We start from the raw sequence: 8,735 nt of genomic DNA, 5'->3' as shown, positions 1-8,735 counted from the left end.
GGTTCAACAGTTTATTATGTATGAACCGCAATCAGTTTGGACTCCTCTTAAAATAAAATGCAATTATTAAAATTTTCATAAAATTTTTATTTTTTTAAATATTTTTTTTCATTTCATTTATTTTTGTGATTGCCATTTAAATTAAATACAATATTTATATAATTTCTCATATGTTTTATTTTATTTATTTTATAATATTTATTTATACTCAACTATCAATATGGCCAATTACATTTATACTTGATTGATATATATCTATATTTTTATATAAATATTTTGAATATCAGAAATATTAAACATACAATTCATAATCAATATTATATTAATCTCTCTCTCCCCTTCGTTGTGAGGAATTACAAGAATATATATGTATATATATGTAATTGTATGTTTAAATAAAATTACTTCAATGTAAAATTTCAAAAAAAAAATATTTATATAAAAATATAGATATATATCAATCAAGTATAAATGTAATTGGCCATATTGATAGTTGAGTATAAATAAATATTATAAAATAAATAAAATAAAACATATGAGAAATTATATAAATATTGTATTTAATTTAAATGGCAATCACAAAAATAAATGAAATGAAAAAAAATATTTAAAAAAATAAAAATTTTATGAAAATTTTAATAATTGCATTTTATAAATTATTTTAAGAGGAGTCCAAACTGATTGCGGTTCATACATAATAAACTGTTGAAGCCTTTATTATGTATAATAATATATCTAAATCGTTTCAATATATAAAAATCTATATTAAACTCTATAGTGTCTCTATTGAGTAATATAATAATGAAATTATTATATTAATTAATTGTATAAAACAGAGTCTATGGTTTTTTAACATAATTACTTGCCGTTAGGGCTTCACACGACGGTTTGTGATATTACGAACGTAGGGAATTGTCCACAGGTACCGATTAAAGCTATATGTTTAGACATATAAGATATATAAGTTCCCTTTCAAGAGGAAGCGGGGCCTATATAACATCTCTGCTGTTCTTTGGGGCACATCACCCGGTTGTTAAATGCAAGTCCACATCGAAAACTTCTAGTTACATTCTTTGTAAGTAACCAACTTTAAAATAGGTCTGAAGCAAAACAGTATGTAATATTTAAGAATCTTCAACGAGACCAATTCGATTGCATTCTAGAATAATAACACTTAATTTCTACTGTTCAATTAAGGGCAGTAGTTAGCAGAAGAGATCTAATACGATCGTAGTGCCATGCTTTACTGGAAATTCAGAAATTTGTTTGATAGTTCTATTCTAATTGTTTGTAGTTATTCAAACTTATTTTTAATAATAATGGCTATGCAAATTAATATGGATATATTATTTCTTAAAACAATCATTTTCATACAAACGCTATATCAATTGATAAAATATCTGATCCATATCTGTGTCAATCATTAAAAATATTAATTATAAAATACATTTCATTCTTCTAAATATTCAGTGTGACAATTAAAGCACTGTAAGATATTTTCGACAGTACTATACTTTTTGCAGATGCTTGTGTCCTAGAAAGACTTAAGCAACAAACTTGCAGTTAACGCGATTACAGATACTTCTAAAAATTCTTTTAAGATATGTAAAAAGAAAATTATAGTAAATGTAAAATTAAAAAAAAAAAACTTTTTCAGTATTTATAATAAAGATGAATGCGTTAAATTAACATACGATTTCACGCTTCAATTGTAAAATTATTTTCTTTGATAGTACAAAGCCCATAAAAAAAAGTATCTAATGTATTCACATTTGTGAGTAGAACTCAATAAAGATATAAACAGCATATAAACAAGAAATAAACAAGAAATAAACAAGAAATAAATTTGAAACCAAAACTTAATTGTAATGTAAAATGGTGTTAATTCCAACACCTTCATGTCTTCATCACTCAATTTGAACTTCAAAGTCCAAAGTAAGTCTCATAAATGTATCTAACGATTGTAGGGGTCCGTCGACATACGCACATACGGCTCGGCTCCACTGTACCTCATTTAGGAAAAGTAAATTTTGTAAGTTCGTACTTAACAAAAATTTTCTATAAAGCATAAAATTTGAATGTTTACAAAAAAAAATTCATAATAAAGCGAATTATTGTCTAAAGTCGAATACATTGTGAAGTGCAGAAGTAGATATTGTTATTTTTGGTTTTGTTGTACGGACAGCTTTATTCGGTGTATTGAATTTGTCAAATCATGTTCAGTTAATTAATCATTAATTTTGAGAATTCATATAAACACTTTGCATAGCTGATCGAGTCTTTGCTCATATGCTGATTCATGCTTATAATTTTTATTATTATATTTTATTACAAAATATTTCAGATATATTCACAAATTATAGTCACGAGTGCACCACGCGAGTTTTCTGAACTGCTGCGACTTAATTTCTGAATAATCGAAATAATAGTTAAATATATTGAATTTAATATGAATTTAATTTGAATCTAATATGCATTTGCAAATAAAAGATATAGAAGCATAATTAAATAAAGTTCTACTTGATTTAGCAATAATACAATTTATATTGTCAAAAAAAATTCAGTTATTAAGAACCACACAGAAGCCATAGGGTCAAAAGGACCCTATTACACACTTTCGGATTGTATTAGATTAATTTCAAAAAAAGTAACCACCATTAATTTTATGTTTAATGTTTTGTTTTCAGTTCCCTTAGAATTACCATATCATAGTGAAATGCTTGACAAACTAGCTTAAATTATTTTTAACATATTCTAACTATGTCTAATCTATTAGAATTTTCTACCCTTTTCCGATTCAAAGAATTTTTTTTAGCTTTCCCTATGATTTCTTGCAAGTAATTTTTGGTTATAATGTTTAATGTCCTCACGACTATCATAAAATTGTTCAAACTTATAGGAAACCCGTACGCGATACATATCATCGATCCGCTATATGCACACATTCAGCCTTTGCTCTTCTTTTCTAAAATATCTGTCCTATATCACTAGTATAGGTATTAAGAATACTTTATTGCTTTATTAATACTAGAGAGTAGTAACCAGATCCACTTTATGCTACTTTGAAAAGAGTTATCATGCGCAATAACATATATAAACTATATGCGGGTATAAACTGTGGTATCACAATGAATCTAATTCTTGGGATCTTAATGAACCTTTTTGCAAAAAGTGGATTGTCTTGTGTACTCTATCCTAATCTTAACAAAATGGCATTATATAAAACGTCAAGCCAGCAAGATATTGTAGGCAAATTTACTAAAGGTTTGACAGTTAAAATATACTTCATTCATCTACCATAACCTAGTATTATAACGAGCACAGTCCCATTAGATCTAAAATAGAGCTTAAATTTTTTAAAGTTTCTAAACATACAAAAATAACCAAATTGTTGGAATAGTTTAAATTATACGGATGACTATGTCATATCAAAAAATTCAAATACTTCGAAAACATCTGACTGGTTTAAGCTATACGAATTATTTGATACGAATTCGAATATTTATATTCTTCGAATAGTTCGAAATATGAATTATTTGATGCGAATTCAAATATTTGTATTCTTCGAAAAGTTCGAAATATGAATTATTTAATGTGTATTCGAATCCGAATAATTGTATTTTGGAATAGTTCGAAATATGAATTATTTAATGCGAATTTGAATATTTATATTTTTTGAAATATGAATTATTTAATGTGAATTCGAATTCGAATATTTGTATTCTTCGAATAGCTCGAAATATGAATTATTTGATGCGAACACGAATATTTGTATTCTTCGAATAGTTCGAACTTCATTTAATTTAAATATTAAATATATCTATATATATTTATTTAACATATTTGTGTTGAAAACTCTCATTGTAGCACAAATTCCACTGAACTTGTAACTCAGACTTCAAAATAAATATTCTAAGCAAAAATACGACATTAGCAGCAAATCAAACTGTTTAATTATAGGAAAATATTTGCGTGTCAATCACAACAATCGACATATTTAAGTCACAGATTATATAATGCCATTTAAATATATATAAAATATATATATATATACAGTATTCTTCTACTTATTTAGTTGAAACAAAAGAACCGAAGAATTTATTAAATGAAATTTATCATGAACATTATTTATATTTTCATTAATTTTATTATTATAGTTATTACGGTTTTAACCCGTTTACAAAACTGGCCAACGTGCTTTCAAATAGCATAATTGTGCAACACAATTGCAAGTAAATGACACATGCCAACAATATCGTTTACAGCTCTACGCAGCCCCGCGTAGTTCTCTAGGTCCTGCTCCACACAGCAAACGGCAAATGGCAAATGGCAAATTGACCATGGCACTAATTAAATGTTAAAAAGCGTGTTCAAACCAAATAAAAAAATTTATAAAAATATTTTAGTTAATATATATCATCTGAAACACACATACGCATACATACATACATACATACATAGAACTAATAAAAATATTTTCACTGATTTATGTCAAGAGAAAAGAGTACTAAATCCGAAATGAAATGTCCAATGGCCAATGGGCAATGCCAAATTGGGCTTGAAAGCCACATAAAAATTGTGCAAGCGAATGTCGAACACTTCTAATCAAGTTAAATGCTCAAATTAATACACCCATTTCCGTTTCCGTTGTGTACTCGTAATGCCGACATTGATATTTGTAATAATTTTTGTTGTAACTATTATTGCAGTTATTAGAAATAACAAAAAGTTAGCAACTTCGTGATAATGTTTAATCAGCAATTGATGTTGTCGATATCTTTTATGGGCCCCGCAATGATTGCGATTGCATATTGTCGCTGCTCTATGGCTATATTGCTATATTGCTATATTGCAGCATTGCTGCATTTATTGCTGTCATTCATGCATGCTGTAACATCAAATCTAAGTGTCACACAAACACGCGCTGCTAATAAAGGGTTTCGCAGAGCGTGATTCGGAATTATTATCGTCAACATTTTCCGAATTGTGATGTAAAGGTTTTTTTTGTGTTTATATTCAGGAAAATGGAAAATGCGAAATTTGTCTCCATTGTGGTTTTTTTTTGTTAAATAATCTTTTTGTTAATTATTAACACAGCGTAAATAGTTTAATTTGTGCTGCTTTTGTGCACATTTCGGCATTGTTCCAGCACTCGCTTTAATCCCATAAGATCCCATGGATCACATATAAATCCAATTAATCGCACGACAAATAACTGCAAAACAAAAAACCAAACAGATTTTTAATAATACCCAATGACAATTTTGCTTTAATTAAGTTAATTAATTTAATTCGATATAATGAAGATGTTGCATGTTTCTACTGCTTCTACTGTGTTTTGATATAATAATTATTTGACAAAATTTCCAGCCAAAACAATGCAATTGTTTGATTCGTTACGCCTACATCCTTAAGGTTAACACGAGTTCATGTTTTCAAATGCAATTAAATTTATTATTGCAATTTTAATGTATATAAGTACATACTATATATGTATAACCTTAAAATGTTATCGTAAACGTCACTTGAAGTAAACTATCCAGTCTTTATTCCAATAAAAACCTACATATGTAATCATTGTTAAGTCATGCCTCCAAAGTTGTTCATCGATATGGTTTGTGTTAAATGGTCTTTCCGGTCTATAAAAAGTTCCTTTAAATTATACAAGTACTTAGCAAAGTACTTAACAGGTTTTGTATAACTAAAAAACTTGATTATTTTACTGAAAGAATACTTCAACGCAAGCTGTGATATTTTCCCATCTCTCCGCTCATTTCTAGATTCCTTGCCAAAAAATAAGACGTACGTTTTTTAAGGCCAAGTTGAAACAAGTCAATTTTTGATACCTTGAACTAAAGGAATAAAAAGAAATTCCATCACTTTAACAATGCTAGACAGAAGGGTCAAGGGATGATCTATAAGCCAACTGGGCTAAAATTTCAGAATGAGCACATTCAACCGAACATTTAGTGACAAAGAATATTATACTGGTTATTGACTTGAAAATTTTATTTTGTTGTGTAACAACTTTATCAATACTTATTTTATAGAAATAAATTATGGAACTAACTATAATAGAAATTAGTACTGAATAATGAAACATTATAAATTCATGTCGTGTTGCATATTCTGACCGTTTTCTAAGCATAACTACCTTGAAACGAGTCAATCAATCTCTACCGTAATAGTTCCACCCAGTTTTAGTAATTTGAAATTGATTATATCTTTCCGATATCATTATATACCTTGGCGCCAGAAATACTCATTTTTGGTTTCGATTAGGTAGTTACCAAGCATGAAATCTGAATAGAATAGAAGAAGTTCTAGGCTCTTTAATAAGCACAGTGAGGAATAGTATATATCGCCATAGGTTTCACTCTATAAAATGATTGCCGCATTCGGTAGGAATGCAACAAAACATATTGAATGCGACTTTGTCATAAATATTTGAAATGATTTTTAAATGATAAATAACTATATATTTCATTTCAATACTCTGGATGAGAACTAGATCCACCACGATGATTCTGAATTGAAAACATACTCGAAGAAGTGATGTGCACCTAAGGAAATTGGCGAAAAGGAGTTAATGTCTGTGTTTTCGAATGTAATACTCATTCTGTTGGTTAGTTATTAGCTATTAAATTGGTTCAACAATAAAGGTAAACTATAATATAACATTTTCGATTAATTGGTTGCAAATATTTGCGAAGATTATTCCATAAAATTTTGGATCGATTCGATACAAACATTTGTAAAGTGTGAACCGATTTACAAAAAGTGGACTTTTGAACTACGTATGTAAGCTAAAACCTTCAGTGCATTCTTCAGTAAAGTGTAAATTGCTTCTACAACTAACATAGCTTATTAGCAAATTTTAGACCAGTCCAGCTTCTTTATCTTCTCATACTTTGGAAAATTTTTTCATGAAAAACGATTTTCATTAAATGTTGTATGGAGACCTTCTGATAGTTTGCTAACCTTCTGGAAAAGCAATTCAAATAAGGGATCTATAGAATAATTCAAGTTAATATATTGAAGTTGAACAAATTATATTAAGAAGTCGTTTTTTATAAATTAAAAAATATATTTTTGTAGTCGCTAGTTTACCCGTTCGACCGTCAAGGAGATGTCGTGAATGCTGGACATCGGGCTTCACAGAAACATATTATTATTTGTAGTAGCTAGTTTACCCGTTCGACCGTCAAGGAGATGTCGGGAATGCTGGACATTGGGCTTTACAGAAACATATTATTTTGATATTATTTTCACATAAATATACTCAATTTAATCCTAATTTAATCCTATAGTAAATAAAAAGAAGAAGAAGAAAAATGCATTTTTATAGTTCCATTCCATAAATGAATACATACGTTTTTATACATATTATTATTAACAGATATAATATTCTTATCAGTTAATCTTAATATGTTATTTAAAAAGATATATCTTTTAGACTATCATTGTATGTGATACGTGACCCTCGTTCCACGACAGCAATTTACTTAAAAGATTGATTACAAGTAATGCCTCGTAATCGTTTTGTTACACCAGTAATTACTCAATTCAGTAATTGGAGTTAATTTAATGTAACACTTAAGGGGAAAATACAAAAAAATTACCTTAATAATAATAATTATAAAATAATTACAACAAACTGAATGTGTAACAGTTATTAAAACAATATTTCGAGGAAAAATAAGAGTATTAACCAAAATTAGACGAAAGGAAGGCCAAACAAACGCAAAAGCCTCTTCAAAATGCGATCAACGCATAAAATATGAGGCAGAAAGTAGTTGAGCACCAATCAATTTCTGCATATATAAAGCGTATGTAATGGACAGTGAAAGATACTTGCACACACAGATATATGAAATCATATAAATCAATAAACTCTTTTCTATTAAAATAAAATCAAAAAAACGTAACTGAAGTAAAACCACTGGAACTAGGGATAATATATGAATTGTGCCTTATGATGAAGTTGATACTATTGATGGAGTTGATGGAGCTGATGGAGCTGATAATGTGGCCAATAGCAAATGAACATTAACTAATTAGTGTAAGGGAACACCATGTATAATTTTTTATTTATATTATTTTATTTGGTTGGAACATATTTTCCCTCTTATCAGATCGTCTCTGACATCAATAAGCGTACATGCGAACTCATATATGAAAGCAATCAATTTTATATAAAACGCATAAACATAGATACATACACATATAGGCTTCTAAATATTTAATGGTATTTTTATAGAGAAATAATAATTTTTTTTCACATTTGAACTTTTGGAAATCAAACTTTTTATTGTTAATATGCGTGCATTAGTATGACGACATGCGAGTTTTTCCAAAAAATACAATACACTCGTATTATTTATTTTTTTTTAGATTGGTAGATTTTTTATTATAATTTATTAATGGCTCGAGCGACTTTCTATTGTTGCTTCTGGGGTGGATTCTCACGCATTGATGGTGGACCTCTGCCGGTGCGTGTTGTGTGTGTTATCGTTCGTGTACAGTGTACACCTTCGATTTAACATGCCTTTCTACACATTTGTGTGTGGTTTGTGGTTTGATTGTTTGGTGACGCCTTCGGGCCAACAGAAGTCGCCACATTAATTGAAAATCAGTCATCAATATCAAAAATTAATTTTATCCAGCCATTTGTATTGAATATATGTGTGTCGTGATTATTGAATATATTGGAAATTAAGATGATTTGATATTGA

This window comes from Teleopsis dalmanni, chromosome 2 (genome assembly GCF_002237135.1).
Source record: "Teleopsis dalmanni isolate 2A chromosome 2, ASM223713v2, whole genome shotgun sequence".
NCBI lineage: Eukaryota > Metazoa > Arthropoda > Insecta > Diptera > Diopsidae > Teleopsis > Teleopsis dalmanni.
This window is presented reverse-complemented; position numbering follows the sequence as displayed.